The following is a 16,653-nucleotide window of genomic DNA, read 5'->3' on the forward strand; positions in this document are numbered from 1 at the left end:
GTAGAATGCAGCAGGCCAGGCAGCATCTATAGGAGAAGTACAGTCGACGTTTCGGGCTGAGACCCTTCGTCAGGACTAACTGAAAGAAGAGATTTGAAAGGGGGAGGGGGAGATCCGAAATGATAGGAGAAGACAGGAGGGGGAGGGATGGAGCTAAGAGCTGGAAAGTTGATTGGCAAAAGGGATACAAGGCTGGAGAAGGGAGAGGATCATGGGACAGGAGGCTGAGGGAGAAAGAAAGGGGGAGGGGAGCCCAGAGGAAGATGGAGATCAGGCAAGGAGTGATAGTGAGAGGATAGAGGGAGAGAAAAGAGAGAAAAAAAGGGAAAAAGTAAAAAATAGTAAATAAATAAGGGATGGGTAATAAGGGGAGGAGGGGCAGTAATGGATGTTAGAGAAGTCACCACTCTGCAACTCCGTCTCCCTCAGATCCCACCGTCAGCTCCTGGGCCCTCAGAGGCTCCATCTTCCTCTCACCCCAACCCTCCCCTCTCCACTGATACCACCAGCCTCTCTCCCCCCTCTGATCCCAGCTCTCATCCGTGCTGGGTCTTTACCATCCTCTCCAACCTTCAACTCTCTGAGACAGAGCGCTCTGTCCTCGTTAAGGGCCTTACCTTTGTCCCCCTTTGCTCACACCTCAGCGAGTTCTGCATGCACCATGACGCTGAACTCTTCTTCCGCCTGCTCCGTCTTCAAGCCCGCTTCTTCGACAAGGACTCTCCCACCCCCACCAATGACCCCCTTCTCCCGTCTTCAACCCTCCTCTTCATGGACACCCCGCTCTGGTGATAAGGTGACACCCGCCGATAAGGGGGGTACTGTTGTAGTCTGGCGTACTGACCTCTACCTTGCTGAAGCACAACGACAACTCACGGATACCTCCTCTTATTTACCCCATCTCTTATTTATTTACTATTTTTTATTTTTTCCCTTTTTCTCTGTCTTTTCTCTCCCTCTGTCCCACTCACTATCACTCCTTGCCTGATCTCCTTCTTCCTCTGGGCTCCCCTCCCCCTTTCTTTCTCCCTCGGTCTCCCGTCCCATGATCTTCTCCCTTCTCCAGCCTTGTATCCCTTCCCCTCCCCCTTTCAAATCTCTTACTATCTCTTCTTTCAGTTAGTCCTGACAAAGGGTCTCAGCCCGAAACGTTGACTGTACTTCTTCCTATAGGTGCTGCCTGGTCTGCTGCATTCCACCAGCATTTTATGTGTGTTGCTTGGATTTCCAGCATCTGCAGATTTCCTCGTGTTAAGATAATTAAATGCAGGTTTGAAAATTTTGTTGAAATATCCAATAACATTGGAATTAAAGGTTGATTTCTAGAAATAAGGGAATTTTCAGGTTTAATGCTTCACAAATTTGAAAAGGAGGAGAGGGATGTCCTAAGAAGGTAGGAAGATCATTGTGTTATGTTCAGGCTTCTGCAGTTGTTGTCAAAGGTATTGAATGGATACAGGAGAGTAACTAAATAATGTTAATAATGGATGGGATATGGAGGTTGAAACATGACTCTGTCTCGAGCAGTGTTTGGTTTGCTAGAGGAGCAAACCAGGGATCAGGATAGAATTAGGAGATAAGTATGAAGCTTCAGATAGAAGTACTTGTTGGTTAGTGTCAGTCATGCCATTGTAGAATTTGATAAATTTAATGTTTTAGGTAAGATTGGTGTAGTGGTGATTGTGCATTGAAGAGTAGTGTTGCAAGATGCATGACCTTGAGTGTTTTTGGGATTTATCCTCAGGTAATGTTATGTAGATTAAGTGTGGAGGTACAGGGCCAAAGCAAAACTTGATGTGATTAGTCAAATGTTTCAAAATAAAATCCTTTTATTTTTATTTTGAAACATTTAATATTTTTCCCCAGAGTCAGAATCAGATTTATTGTCACTGAGTTGTATGAGGTGAAATTTGTTGTTTGTGGCAGCAGCACGGTGCAAAAACATAAAAACTTGCTATAAAGTGCAAAAATAGATAGTGTAAAAGAAAATGAATAGTGAGGGCCATTCAGAAATCTAGTGTGAGAGGGGAATAAATTGTTCTTGAATTGTTGATAAGACATAAGAGTAGAATTAGGTCATTTGGCCCAATGAGTCTGCTCTGCTATTCCATCATGGCTGATTTATTACCCCTTAACCATATTCTCCTGCCTGTAACCTTTGATACCCTTAGTAATCAAGAAAACATCAACCTCTGCTTTAAATATACCCAGTGCTTTAGCTTCCAAAGCTGCCTGTGACAACAAATTCCACAGATTCACCCCCCTCTGGCTAAAGATGTTCCTCATTTCTGTTTTAAAGAGACATATTTCTATTTTGAAGCTATGCCTTGATTCCCGCACCCCCCCCAAATGCTCCTTATATGTTAACTCTTTCTTTTCTGCGATTGTTCTTGTGAACTTCATTTGGATCCTCACCAATGCCAGTATATCCTTTCTTAGATAAGTAGCCCAAAATTGCTCAGTACTCCTAGTGCGGTCTGATGAATGCCTCAGTGTGGGTCTTTAGGATCCTGTGCTTCCTCTCAATGGTAGTCCTGCATGTTGAATATCCACCACTTGTTGCACCACTTCTTGAAAAAGTCTTTCATGGCTGGGGAGGGCATGCCTATGATGGAGCTGGCTGAGTTGAAAACCTCTGCAGCCTTTTTTTAAATTAAGAGCAGAATTAGGTCATTTTGTCCATCAAGTCTGTCCCGCCATTCAATCATGGCTGGTCTTTTTTGCTTGCTGCCCTCTTCAGCCCCACTCTCCAGCCTTCTCCCCGTAACCTTTGATGCCGTGTCCATTCAAGTACCTGTCGAGCTCTGCCTTAAGTGCACCCAATGACCTGGCCTCCACAGCTGCTTGTGGTAATAAATTCCACAAATTCACCACCCTCAGGCTAAAGAAATTTCTTCATATCTCTTTTTTTACATGGATGCTTTTCTATCCTGAGGCTATGCCCTCATGTTCTAGACTCCCCCACTATGCGAAACATCCTTTCCACATCTATCCTGTCTAGGCCTTTCAACATTCAGAAGGTTTAACTGAGATCGCCCTCATCCTTCTAAATTCCAGCGAGTACAGACCCAGAGTTATCAAATGTCCCTCATATGATAACCTTTAATTCCTTAAATCATCCTCTGAATGCTCGCCATTGCCAGCACATATTTTCTTAGATGAGGAGTCCAAAACTATTCACAATACTCAAGGTAAGGTCTCAGCAGTGCCTTATAAAGCCTCAGCATCACATCCTTGCTCTTCTATTCTAGATCTCTTGAAATTAATGCTAACATTGCATTTGCCTTCTTCACCACTGACTCTACCTGCAAACTAACCTTTGGGTTGTTCTGTGCAAGGACTCACTAGTCCCTTTGCATCTCAGATTTTTTGGATTTTGTCCCCATTTAGAAAATAGCATATTTATTTTTTCTAAAAAAGTGCATGACCATTCATTTTCCAACACTGTCTTTCACTTCCCACTCTCTTACCCATTCTGCTAAACTGTCTAGGCCCTTCTGCTACTTAACTATTTCCTCAACACTACCTGTCCCTCCACCAATATTTATATCATCTGCAAACTTGACAACAAAGCTATCTATTCCATTATCTAAATCATTGATATACAGCAGTGGTCCCCAACCTCTAGGCCACGGATTGATACCGGGTCGCGAAGCATGCAGGGTGCAATGGTAGCCGGGACGCACCCAGCACATCTTTAAGAAAAAAGCTGAAATAAACAAGCTAATTATTTACGTGCCGGGCAGCACCTGGAGCAGATGGAGTTGACTAGATTTACAACCATTTGTAGCTTCTTGTGGACCTGTGCAGTAGCCCACCCATCCCAGACAGTGATGCAGCCTGTCAGAATGCTGTCGACGGTACATCTATAGAAGTTTTTGAGTGTATTTGTTGACATATCGAAGTTCTTCAAACTCCTAATGAAGTATAGCTGCGGTCTTGCCTTTATAAGTACATCGATATGTTGGGACCAGGTTAGATCCTCAGAGATCTTGACACCCAGGAACTTGAAACTGCTCACTCTCTCCACTCTTGATCCCTCCATGAGGATTGGTATGTGTTCCTTCGTCTTACCCTTCCTGAAGTCCACAGTCAGCTCTTTTGTCTTATGAACTAAACATTCCTGGTGCATTATAAAGTTTAGTGTTCAGTGTAGATTGTTTGCAGCCATCAGTTAGAGTGTATTAACTGATTGTGATCTTTATTTGTTAAACATGGGTGAATGTTTGAAATTCAACTGGCTTTAATTATATTGGAACTTTAATAAGCTGAATAGAATGTAAAATCTTAGAGATATGAAATTGGATCAAAAAGTATGAATGACAGTATTTTAAGTTTTCACTTTTTTGTTTGATTTTTAAAGGATTAACAGAGTACTCTAAGCTGAAATACTAAATAAAGTGCAAATGGATAAGTCTCAAATATCGAGTAGTGGTTGTAGTAGGACACATTTTCTAGTCCTTCACCTAATTTTTGTGGCACAAGTTGATGAAAATGGGCATCACTGACATATAGAACAGTGAGAATTAGATCTCTTTAACAGTAGTATGAATGATCTAGCAATTAAATTGTATTTGCCTTCACAGTGGGGAAAATATTTTATAAAGTGAGGAATCAGAGATTTGGGTGAAGAGGTTAAAAGAGAGTGCTGTGGAAATTAAAGGGTCAGAAAAGCTGAGATGTTTTTGGTACTTATGGGCTGCATCTTTGGGCTTTAAAAGTGGCTTCAGAAGCTGTTGAATAGTTTTAGTCTTCAAAGTTTCTTTAAGTTCTAGAATGTCTCTAGAACTTTGATTGGAATCAGCAGACATAATCTCAAGATTGTTTAATGTCACTTCCAGTACACAGATGTAAAGAATAATGAAATAATCTTACTGTGGATCTGATGCAGCACAAAGGAAAACACAGTAAGATACAGAACACAATCATAAGAATACACAATCAATATAAATGCATAACAGTTTATGTACATAGATTGTAGGTGCTAGGCAGAGAGGTGTCTGTACATAAGGTGACTGATAGGAACTGAGGCAGTGGTTGTTGGTGGGTTAGTGGGTGGAGGTGTTGATCAGCTGTACTGATTGGGAAAAGTAATCCTTTTTGAGTCTGGTGGTCCTGGTGTGAATGCTACATAGCCTGATGTGTGTGGGACAAACAGTCCATGAGCAAGGTGGGTAGGATCCTTCATGATGTTACTAGCCTTTATACGTCAGCTTTCTGTATGTACGTCCTTGATGGCAGGTAGTCTGATGCTGGTGCTGCGTTGGACAGTTCTGACTACCTGCGGTAGAGCCTTCCTGTCCATTGCAGTGCAGCTTCCGTCTATTGCAATCATACAGCATGTCAGAATGGTCTCCGCTGTGCATCTGCAGAAGGGCCTGAGTTTAGATGTGCACAGTCCAGCTCTGTTCACCCTCCTCACAGTAAAGTTGGTGAGCTTTCTTGATTGTATAGCATGTGTTCTGGGACCATGAGAGGTTGTGTGAGATGTGCAGTCCCAGGAGTTTGAAACTGCTTTCAGTTACCACTGCTGTGCTGACTCATCATTGTTGGTGATGAGCCTCACTACTGTCTTGTCAGTGGTGAACTTTACGATGTGATTACTTGGGTGTTTGGCTATGCATTGATGTATGAGAGTGTACAGTAACAATGGGCTCAACACACAGCCCTGGGGACAGCTGTGTTGAGGATAACAGAGAGGGATGAGCAGTTGTGCATTCCGACTCTGAGGTCTTTTGGTTAGGAAGTCTAATGCCCAGTTGCACAATGGTGTATTTAGATGAAGGAGTAGGGGTTTGTTCACGGAGGTCAGTGGGACAATAGGAAGCTGAACTGAAATCCAGAAACAACATTCTGACGTAAGTGACTTTGTTTTCTAGGTGTGTCAGGGCCAGGTATTCGACAGATGTAATGGCATCTTGTCACAGAGCAGTTCTGTCAGTAAGCATATTGGTGAGTGTCCTGTCTGGCAGGAATTGAGTTCAGAATCAGGTTTAATATCACTGGCATATGTCATCAAATGTGTTAACTTTGTAGCAGCTTTACAATGCGATATATGATAATAGAGAGAAAAAACATGAATTACAGTAAGTAACACACATCAAAGTTGCTGGTGAATGCAGCAGGCTAGGCAGCATCTCTAGGAAGAGGTACAGTCGACGTTTCAGGCCGAGACCCTTCGTCAGGACTAAGGGTCTCGGCCTGAAACATCGACTGTACCTCTTCCTAGAGATGCTGCCTGGCCTGCTGCGTTCACCAGCAACTTAGATGTGTGGTGCTTGAATTTTCAGCATTACAGTAAGTATATATATTAAATAGTTAATTAAATAAGTAGCGCAAAAATAGAAATTTATAAAAAGTAGTGAGGTGGTTTTTATAGGTTCAATGTCCTTTCAGAAATTTGATGGCAGAGGAGAAGCTGTTCCTGAATTGCTGAGTGTGTGCCTTCAGGTTTCTGTACCTCATTGTGGCAATGAGAAGAGGGCCTGACCTGGGCGATGGGGGTTCTTAATGATGGACACAGCCTTTTTGAGGCATCGCTCCTTGAAGATGTCCTGGATACTACAGAGACTGGTGCCCATGATGGTGCTGACTAAGTTTGCAGCTCTCTGCAGCTTACTTCGATCCTGTGCAGTAGCGCACTCTCCCCCCCCCCCCCACATCATCCACAACCACTCATAGAAGAAGAGCATGATTATAATTCTTTTCCTGGTGGTTGTGGGACTTGAGATGACTGAAGACGTCAATCCATGATCCACAAGTCCTGTTGCAGTGTTGGCGGGTGTAGGTCATTGAAGTGGTGGTGGATATAGCTGGTTGATTGCTGTTTGGTGATCCCACTGGATGCAGTAATCCAGTTAGGAGTTGGGACGCAGTGTATTTTTAAGGCACCATTTCTAGTCCCTTCCTCGTGTGGTGAGCAGAGCGTGTCCTGAATAAGGCTGCTCAGTCATGGGTGCAGCTGCCGAAAAGCTCCATCTGCCTCAGACTGTATTTAACACCATTGCCTGTTTGCTAGGTTGTGGCTGGGAGCTCCCAGACTTCACTGTCCTGCTCCTGTCACTGCTTCCTGATCGCCATAGGGCTTTGTCCAAGTTGTTTGATCGGATTACCAAACCAGGAGAAATGCCTGTGCAGGAGGTCTTTTAATGTGGGAACACTGATGCGGAAGCAGCCACTACGTGGTCCTTGACAGAGAAAGGGCCAGAGATGGTAGGGGGTCCTGTCGAGATTCTGGAGACTCTAATTGACCAACATCTTTTGCCTGCCTCACTGTTAGGGTCTTGATTGGACCGAACTTTGTCTGGATCCTCCTGCTTGACCTTTCCACCATGGGTGACCCTACCAGAAGCTAAGCTCCAGACAGCATCGTCCTTAGGTTCTCAGGATCACACAAGCCCCTCCACCACGACAAGGTGGCGGTACCCTCCCCACATACCAGACGGTGATGTAGCCAATTAAGATGCTATCCGAGGTATATCTGTAGAAATTTGTGAGTGTCTTGGATAAATCTCCTCAAACTCCTAATGAAATATAGCCACTGTCGTGCCTTCTTTGTAGCTGTATCGATATGTTGGGTCCAGGTTAGATCCTCAGAGATAATGACACCCACGAACTTGAAATTGCTCACTCTTACCACTTCTGATTCCTCTGAAGATGGGTGTATGTTCCTTTGTCTTACCCTTTCTCAAATCCACAATCAGTTCTTTAGTCTTACTGACATTGAGTGCCAGGTTGTTGCTGCTACACCACTCAACTAACTCTTATATCTCACTTCTGTATGCCCTATCGTCACCATCTGAAATTCTGCCAGTAATGGTTGTATTGTCAGTAAATTTATAGATGGCATTTGAGATGTGCTAGCCACACAGTCATGGATTCAGAACTGCAAGACTGATTGTGTTAAATGCTGATCTATAGTCAAAAACAGCATCCTGATATAGGTGTTGTATTGTCTAGGTGATCCAAGGCTGTGTGAAGAATCAGTGAGATCACGTCCGCTGTAGGTCTATTATGGCGGTAGGCAAATTGCATTGGGTTCAGGTTCTTGCTGAGACAGGAGTTAATTCTAGCCATAACTAACCTCTCAAGCACTTCATCACCGTAGATGTGAGTGCTACTGGGCAGCTTGCCCTGCTCCTCTTGGGTACTGGTGTAATTGTTGCCCTTTTGAAGCAAGTGGGAACTTCAAACTGTAGCAATATGAGATTGAAAATATCTTTGAACAGCCGCCAGTTGGCTGGCACAGCTTTTCAGAGCCTTACTAGCTACTCCATCAGGGCCTGTCACCTTGCGACGGTTCACCCTCTTGGAAGACACCCTGACATCAGCCTCCGAGACAGAGATCACAGGATCACCGGGGTGCTGTAGGGATCCTCATAGCTGCAGTTTTATTCCCCTTTCAAAGCAAGCATAAAAAGTGTTGCGCATGCCTGGGAGTGAAGCATCACTGCCATTCATGGTGTTGGATTTCGCTTTGTAGGAAGTAGTGGCCTGCAAAAACTGCCAGAGTTGATGTGTATCTGAAGTCTCCTCCAGCCTCGCTTTTGAAATAGTCATCCGCTAGTTATACCTGGTTTTCTTGTAAAACCTGGGTCACCAAACTTGAATGCCACAGGTTTAGCCCTCAGCAGACTATGAACCTCCTGGTTCATCCACGGCTTTTGATTTGGGTTGTTCAGTAAATTCTCATAGGCTCACCCACACAGGTTTTAATGAAGTCAGTGCCAGCTGTGGAGTACTCATTCAGACCCTAAGATGAAACTCTGAATACAGTCTAGTCCACTGATTCAAAGCAGTTCTGCAAGTGCTCCTGTGCGTCCCTTGTCCATACGTTTTTGCTCCTCACTACTGGTACTGCAGTCTTTAGTCTCTGCCTATACTCAGGGAGTAGAAGTCGAGCCAGGTGATCAGACTTCCTGAAGTGTGGATGTGGGATAGCACGGTAAGTGCCTTGATGGTGGTGTAGCAGTGACCCAGTGTGTTGGTTCCTCTGATACTACTAGTGATTTGTTGGTAATAATTATTTAGAGACTTTTCAAGTTGGCCTGGTTAAGATCCCCCAAATTGATGGGGAAGGCATCATGATGTGCTGTTTCATGCCTGTTGATTACATTGTTCAGTTTGTCTAAAGCTTGTTTGACATTGACCTGAGGTAGGTTATATACTGTTACCCAGATGATCATTGAAATCTCCCACGGCAGATAAACTGGATGACACTTGATCGCGAGATGATTAAGGTCTGATGAACAGGACTGGGACTACTACTACACCATGAAGAGTTGATCATGAAGTATACTCCAACTACTCTGCCTTTGAAAGACTCAGCAGTCCAAACTTGGCAGTGAATTGTGAAGCCATCCAGCTGTATCATTGCATCTGGAACGGTGGGAGGTTAACCAAAATTTCATGAAACAGAATGCAACTGGTCCTAATGAAAGCTTTTCTTCCTTAAACAAACTTTTAAACTAGCTCAGCATCCTTTCAGCTGTCTTAGGGGAACAGCACCAGCGTCCAGAGTCCATTTGAGTTCTGTTGATTGTAAGTAGATTTTTAAAATCAGATTAAAACAATGTTACTAACTGTACAGACCTTGGATGTAGTTGTGGTTTTCAGCTGTAGCAGACTGAAACAGGAGTATTTGAAGGCTGCTCACACGAGTCGCTTTTTTGTTGGCTCCCCAGAAATGTGCCATGTTTGATATGTACCATTTCCAGCTGTTCAAAGCACTTAATAATTGGCACCAGTATTACTGACCTGTAGACATTTATTTCTGAAGGTGTAGAGTTCTTTGGTACAGGGATGGTGGTGGCTGATTTGAAGCATTTGGTGAGAGCAGCATGGATGAGTGAAGTGTTGAAAATGTCAGTGAGCTGGTATGCACACTCTGAGTCCTCAGCCTGGGATGTTGTCTGGCCCAACTGCCTTACAGGCGTTGACTCTCTGCAGAGTCCTTCTCGCGTCTGCTGTTATAGACAGTGGCTGCTCACCTGGGAAGGGTATAGCTTTTGTGGCTGGCATTGTGTTGCATACCTTGAATCATGCATTAAGTTGATTTAGAGATTTAGTGAGGGGGGTGTCACTGGTACAGTCAGCACTGTTTTTCCTTGCCTAGTCAGTAATGTCTTTTATGGCCAGCGACATACGCTGGGGATCTTTACTGTACAGGTGCCTCCAGACTCAAAAACAGCGTTCTCGGCTTTTAGTAGGGAGTGCACCTCTGTGTTCAGACACGGCTTTTGTTTGGTCTGTGAGATGACTGTTCTTGAGGTATTGATGTCATCTACACACTTACAGATGTAGCTCGTGGCAGATGAGGCATATTCCTTGAGGTCTACGTCTTCAATGTTTATGTAGCTTGAATCATAGGGATTGTCTCATTAGGCCATACAATGATGGCCCTCTCGACTAATTTTTCCATTTTCAGCAGTGGTCAGTATGCTGGGGTGAACATGGAGGTGTGGTCAGAGAGGCCAAGATGAGAGCACGGGATGGCTTTGTAAGTACTGAGTCTATATGCATAAATGTGGTCTAGTCTGATCACATGTTCACTGATGAAGAAATGATGGAAAGAGAATCTATAGGACAGATGGGCTTGCATAAGTATTAGTGACGATGTTGGAAGCTTTTGTCAGGATGAAATAATATCATGAGAAACTTTTATGGGAAGGAATTGGTGTTTGACAGTGCCTATAAAGTAATACTTTTGTAACTAGGTTGGCAGATAAGGGGAAAACTGATGGATTTTTATAAGGCATTTGATAAGATGTTATGCAAAGGTTGCTGTACATGGCATTTGTAGATTGAAAATTGGTTGAAAAGCAGTATAGGGAATATGAATGGTTGCCCACTTTTTACGGTTTATCATTTGTGGATAGCTGAATGCTGCAAAGATCAATTTTTGGGCTTTGTGAGATCTGCATCATTGTCTTTGAAGGGGTCTGATTGTAACATAACCAAGTTTGCTGATGATCTTGATGATCTAAAACCAAGTTGGGAACAGGGTGGTCAATGACGAACAAAAGTTCAGACTAAAAAACAAATACAGGTCGACCTTCACTAATCTGGCACCATTGGGACCTGAGGAGTGCCAGATTAGTGAAAATGCCGAATTACAGAAGGATCACATTAAGCAGAATCAGTGCCGTATTATCGAAGGAACCAGATTACAGGTAGTCAGATTAGTGAAGATCGACCTGTAGTCAGGTTGAGTGACTACATAATGTACTGGGTGGGCACAGGGGTACATTCAGCCAGGGACTCATTCCACCGAGATGCAGCACAGAGCGTCATAGGAAGTCATTCCTGCCTGTGGCCATCAAACTCTACAACTCCTCCCTTGGAGGGTCAGACACCCTGAGCCAATAGGCTGGTCCTGGACTTATTGCATAATTTACTTGCATAATTTACATATTACTATGTAACTATTTATGGTTCTATTACTATTTATTATTTATGGTGCAACTGTAACGAAAACCAATTTCCCCCGGGATCAATAAAGTATGACTATGACTATTTGTTACCTTGTAGTACATTGTAGGAACTGTTTTCATATTTTTTTATATGTCCAGACCCATGTAATTGTCAAGGATTTTCAAATGACTCTGCCATAGTTGGATGCATCAGCAAGGGAGATGAGGCTGAGTACAGGGCTACGGCAGGAAACTTTGTCACATGGTGTGAGCAGAATTATCTGCAGCTTAATGTGAAAAAGACTAAGGAGCTGGTGGTAGACCTGAGGAGAGCTAAGGTACCGGTGACCCCTGTTTCCATCCAGGGGGTCAGTGTGGACATGGTGGATGATTAGAAATACCTGGGGATACGAATTGACAATAAACTGGACTGGTCAAAGAACACTGAGGCTGTCTACAAGAAGGGACAGAGAAGTCTCTATTTCCTGAGGAGACTGAGGTCCTTTAGCATCTGTCGGACGATGCTGAGGATGTTCTATGAGTCTGTGGTGGCCAGTGCTATCATGTTTGCTGTTGTGTGCTGGGGCAGCAGGCTGAGGGTAGCAGACACCAACAGAATCATCAACAAACTCATTCGTAAGGCCAGTGATGTTGTGGGGATGGAACTGGACTCTCTCACGGTGGTGTCTGAAAAGAGGATGCTGGCTAAGTTGCATGCCATCTTGGGCAATGTCTCCTATCCACTACGTAATGTACTGGTTGGGCACAGGAGTACATTCAGCCAGAGACTCATTCCACCAAGATGCAACACAGAGCGTCATAGGAAGTCATTCCTTACTATTTAACTATTTATGGTTTTATTACTATTTATTATTTATGGTGCAACTATAACGAAAACCAATTTCCTCCGGGATCAATAGAGTATGACTATGAATGCAAAATCTCTTCATCAAAATTTATTGAAATTTCCACTTGGGTTGACTTCCAAAAAAATTGAGCACAATGCACAACTTCAGGCTTTTAAAGTGGTCAGTGCAAAAGCTGAGCCTTGAGCTGATGACTGGAATGAGGGAAAACCTTAAATGTTTCATCAATAAAAATTACATAGGTCTTGCCAGTCTGTTGCCTGGGTACTCTGAAGTCCTCTATCCTTAACATTGCCTTTAGTAGCTTAGGACCAGAGCCATTTACCCAATTTTTGTTGCAATAGGTATTTGTAGTTAGCAGGACCTGGATTATAAAGCAGTCTTGGATAGAATCTTAGATAAGACTTGGACACAGAACACTGTCTTTTTCATCCAGACTTGTTGATTTTACAAAGCTGGATGGGAAAGTGAAGAGAATGCAAACTGTATGCAACGGGCTGAGCAAGTTGGCAAGTAGGTGGGAAATGGAGTATAGTATTGGGAATGAGAAGTTATTTATTTTGCAAGGTAGCATAGATAATCTTTTTTGAAATGCCGAGAGTCTAGTAACTACGGAGAAATCTCAGTGTGTAATTTCATGAAATACAGATTAACAAGCAGATGCAGAAATTAATTACGAAGATTAATGGTACCAACCTTTATTGAAAAATGTTGACATGCTATTATGGTGTACAAAACTAAGGTGGTCTAGCAGCAATTGCACTGGTGTTGGTAAGATCACGTTCAAATTATTATGCAGTTTTGGTCTTGTACTATAATAGCAGTATGCTTGAAGATAGAATAACACAGAATCACCACATTGATTTTAGCAATGAGTCTACAAAGATTCAGGAAGGGTTACCTGGATGTACCATGGCTTGAATGAAGGAATGTCTCTTTGAAATGAAAATTTTGGGAAGGGTGGGTGCTGAAGGGGTTTTCCTTCAAATAGCGAAATATAATCATGTGTTTTCTCTGTATTGGGGGTCAGCCATTAACTACTGAGAAGAGAGATTTCTTGGGTGGTTGTACATCTGCACTTGAGGCTTGGTTGTTCAATTGTTGATTATATTGAAGATTAATGAATTTTGGGCCATTAAGTGATTTAAAAGTATATGAGAATTGTCTTGGGAAATGGCTTGAATCAGTTGTTACCTTATCGAATGATGAACGACTGATTACTGACTTCCTTTTCTCCAACTAAAAACATAATAAATAGAAGATTGGTGTTACAGGTCATCAGAACACAGGGATCAGACACTTATCAATGTCTTTTTCCTTTCTGTTAATGCAATGCTTCATGTTTGTGTGGACATTTTCCATGTTATTTTTGTCTGAGATAGTGAATCTTCATTTTCCATTTTAAAACTTTACCATGGGTAGAGAAATGGCAGATAATTTAACCCAGCTAAATGTGAAGTATTGCACTTTGGTATGTCAAATTTAAAGAGACAGTATACTATCAAATGTCTTGCCCTTGGATCAGAGGGACCTTGGGTCTAAGTTCATACAAACCCCATTTCCAGAAAAGTTGGGATATCTTCCAAAATGCAATAAAAACAAAAATCTGTGATATGTTAATTCATGTGAACCTTTATTTAACTGACAAAAGTACAAAGAAAAGATTTTGAATAGTTTTACTGACCAACTTAATTGTATTTTGTAAATATACACAAATTTAGAATTTGATGGCTGCAACACACTCAACAAAAGTTGGGACAGAGTTAAAATAAGATTGAAAAGTGCACAGAATATTCAAGTAACACTGGTTTGGAAGACTCCACATTAAGCAGGCTAATTGGTAGCAGGTGAGGTATCATGACTGGGTATAAAAGTAGCGTACTTTTATACCCAGTACTTCGGAAAACCATTGTCACTCAACACAGTCCGTCGCTGCATCCAGAAATGCAACTTGAAACTGTATTACGCAAGGAAGAAGCCGTACATCAACTCTATGCAGAAACGCCGGCGAGTTCTCTGGGCCCGAGCTCATCTCAGATGGACCAAAAGACTGTGGAACCGTGTGCTGTGGTCAGATGAGTCCACATTTCAGCTAGTTTTCGGAAAAAACGGGCGTTGAGTTCTCTGTGCCAAAGATGAAAACGACCATCCAGATTGTTATCAGCAAAAGGTGCAAAAGCCAGCATCTGTGATGGTATGGGGGTGCATCAGTGCCCACGGAATGGGTGAGTTGCATGTATGTGAAGGTACCATTGACTCTGAGGCGTATTTTAGGATTTTAGAGAGACATATGTTGCCATCAAGGCAACATCTCTTCCTGGGACGTCCATGCTTATTTCAGCAGGACAATGCCAGACCACATTCTGCACAGGCTACAACAGCGTGGCTTTGTAGACACAGAGTGCGTGTGCTTGACTGGCCTGCTGCCAGTCCAGATCTATCTCCTATTGAAAATGTATGGCGCATCATGAAGAGGAGAATCAGACAACGGAGACCATGGACTGTTGAGCAGCTGAAGTCTTATATCAAGCAAAAATGGACAAAATTTCCAATTGCAAATCTACTACAATTAGTATCCTCAGTTCCAAGATGATTAAAAAGTGTTATTAAAAGGAAAGGTGATGTAACACAATGGTTAACATGCCACTGTCCCAACTTTTGTTGAGTGTGTTGCAGCCATCAAATTCTAAATTTGTGTATGTTTACAAAATACAATTAAGTTGGTCAGTAAAACTATTGAAAATCTATTCCTTGTACATTTGTCAGTTAAGTAAAGGTTCACGTGAATTAACATATCACAGATTTTTGTTTTACTGCATTTTGGAAAATATCCCAACTTTTCTGGAAATGGGGTTTGTAGCTTTCTGCAAGTTGATGGGGTAGTTACAAAGGCAAGCATCCATATGTCTCTATATAAAACTGTAGGCTGTATTTGGAGTATTGCATAGAGTTCTGGTTGCCCCCCCTCCCCTCCCGAACAAAATGAAGGATATTGAGGCTTTGGAGAGGGCGCCGAAGCCATTTGCTAGGATGTTACCTGGATTAGAGGGCATTTGCTATCATGGGAAGACTCTAAAACCATATGACATTGGAGCAGAATTAGGTCATTTGGCCCATCGGGTCTGCTTCACCATTCCATCATGGCTGATTTATTGTACCTGTCAACCCCATTCTCCTGCTTTCTCCCCATAACCTTTGAGACCTGTCTGTGACAATGAATTCCACAGATTCACCACCCTGGCTAAGAACATTTTTCCTTATCTTTGTTATAAATGGATGTCCCTTCCCTCTATTTAGAGCAGGAGTTCCCATACATTTTAATGCCATGGAGCCTTACCATTAACCAAGGGGTCTATGGACCCCAGGCTGGGAACACCAGATTCAGAGGCTGTGCCTTTGATCCTAGACTCGTCTCCTATAGGAAACATCCTTTCCACATCCACTCTATCTAGGCCTTGTAATGTTCAGTAAATGAGATACCCCCTCATTGTTCTAAACTCCAGTGAGAACAGGCCCAGAGCCATCAAACGCTCTTCATACGTTAACCCTTTCATTCTGGGGATCATTCTCGTGAACCTCTTCTGGACCCTTTCTAATGCCAGCCCATATTTTCTTAGATAAGGGACCCAAAACTGCTCATAATACTCCAAATGCAGTCTGACCAATGCCTTATAAAGCCTCAGCATTACATTCTAGTCGCCTTGAAATGGATGCTGACATTATATTTATCTTCCTTACCATCAATTCAATTTGTAATTTAACCTTTAGGGAATCATGCATAAGGACCTTAAGTTCCCTTGTACCTCTGATTTTTGAATTTTCTTCCCATTTAGAAAATAGTCCATGCTTTTATTTCTTCTGTCAAAGTGCATAACCATACACTTCCCTACACTATATTCCATCTGCCACTTCTTTGCCCATTCTCCCAATCTGTCCAAGTCCTTTTGCAGACACTCTGCTTTCACAGTACTACTTGCCCCTCCACCTGTCTTTGTATTGTCAGTAAATTTGGCCACAAAGCCATCAATTCCTTCATCTGAATCATTGACATATAATGTTTAAAAAGTGGTCCAACACTGTGGTACACCATTAGTCACCAGCAGCCAACCAGAAAAGGTCCCCTTTGTTCCCACTCCTTGCCTCCTGCCAATCAACCAGTGTTCTATCCATGCTAGTATCTTTCCTGTAATAACCATGGGCTGTTGTCTTGTTCGGCAGTCTCAGGTGTGGCACCTTGTTGAAGGCCTTCTGAAAATATAAAGAAATAATATCCGCTGTCTTTCCTTGTCTATCCTGCCTGTTGTTTCCTCAAGAAATTCTAACAGGTTTGTTAGGCAAAATTTTCCTTGAAGGAAACCATGCTGACTTTGACCTAT

General features: G+C 42.7%; 1 protein-coding gene across 6 annotated transcripts in view; it reads left to right on the forward strand.

The window, feature by feature from the left end:
- The window catches only part of arfgap1 (ADP-ribosylation factor GTPase activating protein 1), a 51,169-nt gene that overhangs the window by 3,741 nt on the left and 30,775 nt on the right, over window positions 1–16,653 (forward strand). The window lies entirely within an intron of this gene.

This window comes from Mobula hypostoma, chromosome 2 (assembly GCF_963921235.1).
Source record: "Mobula hypostoma chromosome 2, sMobHyp1.1, whole genome shotgun sequence".
In the NCBI taxonomy this organism is placed as follows: Eukaryota; Metazoa; Chordata; class Chondrichthyes; order Myliobatiformes; family Myliobatidae; genus Mobula; species Mobula hypostoma.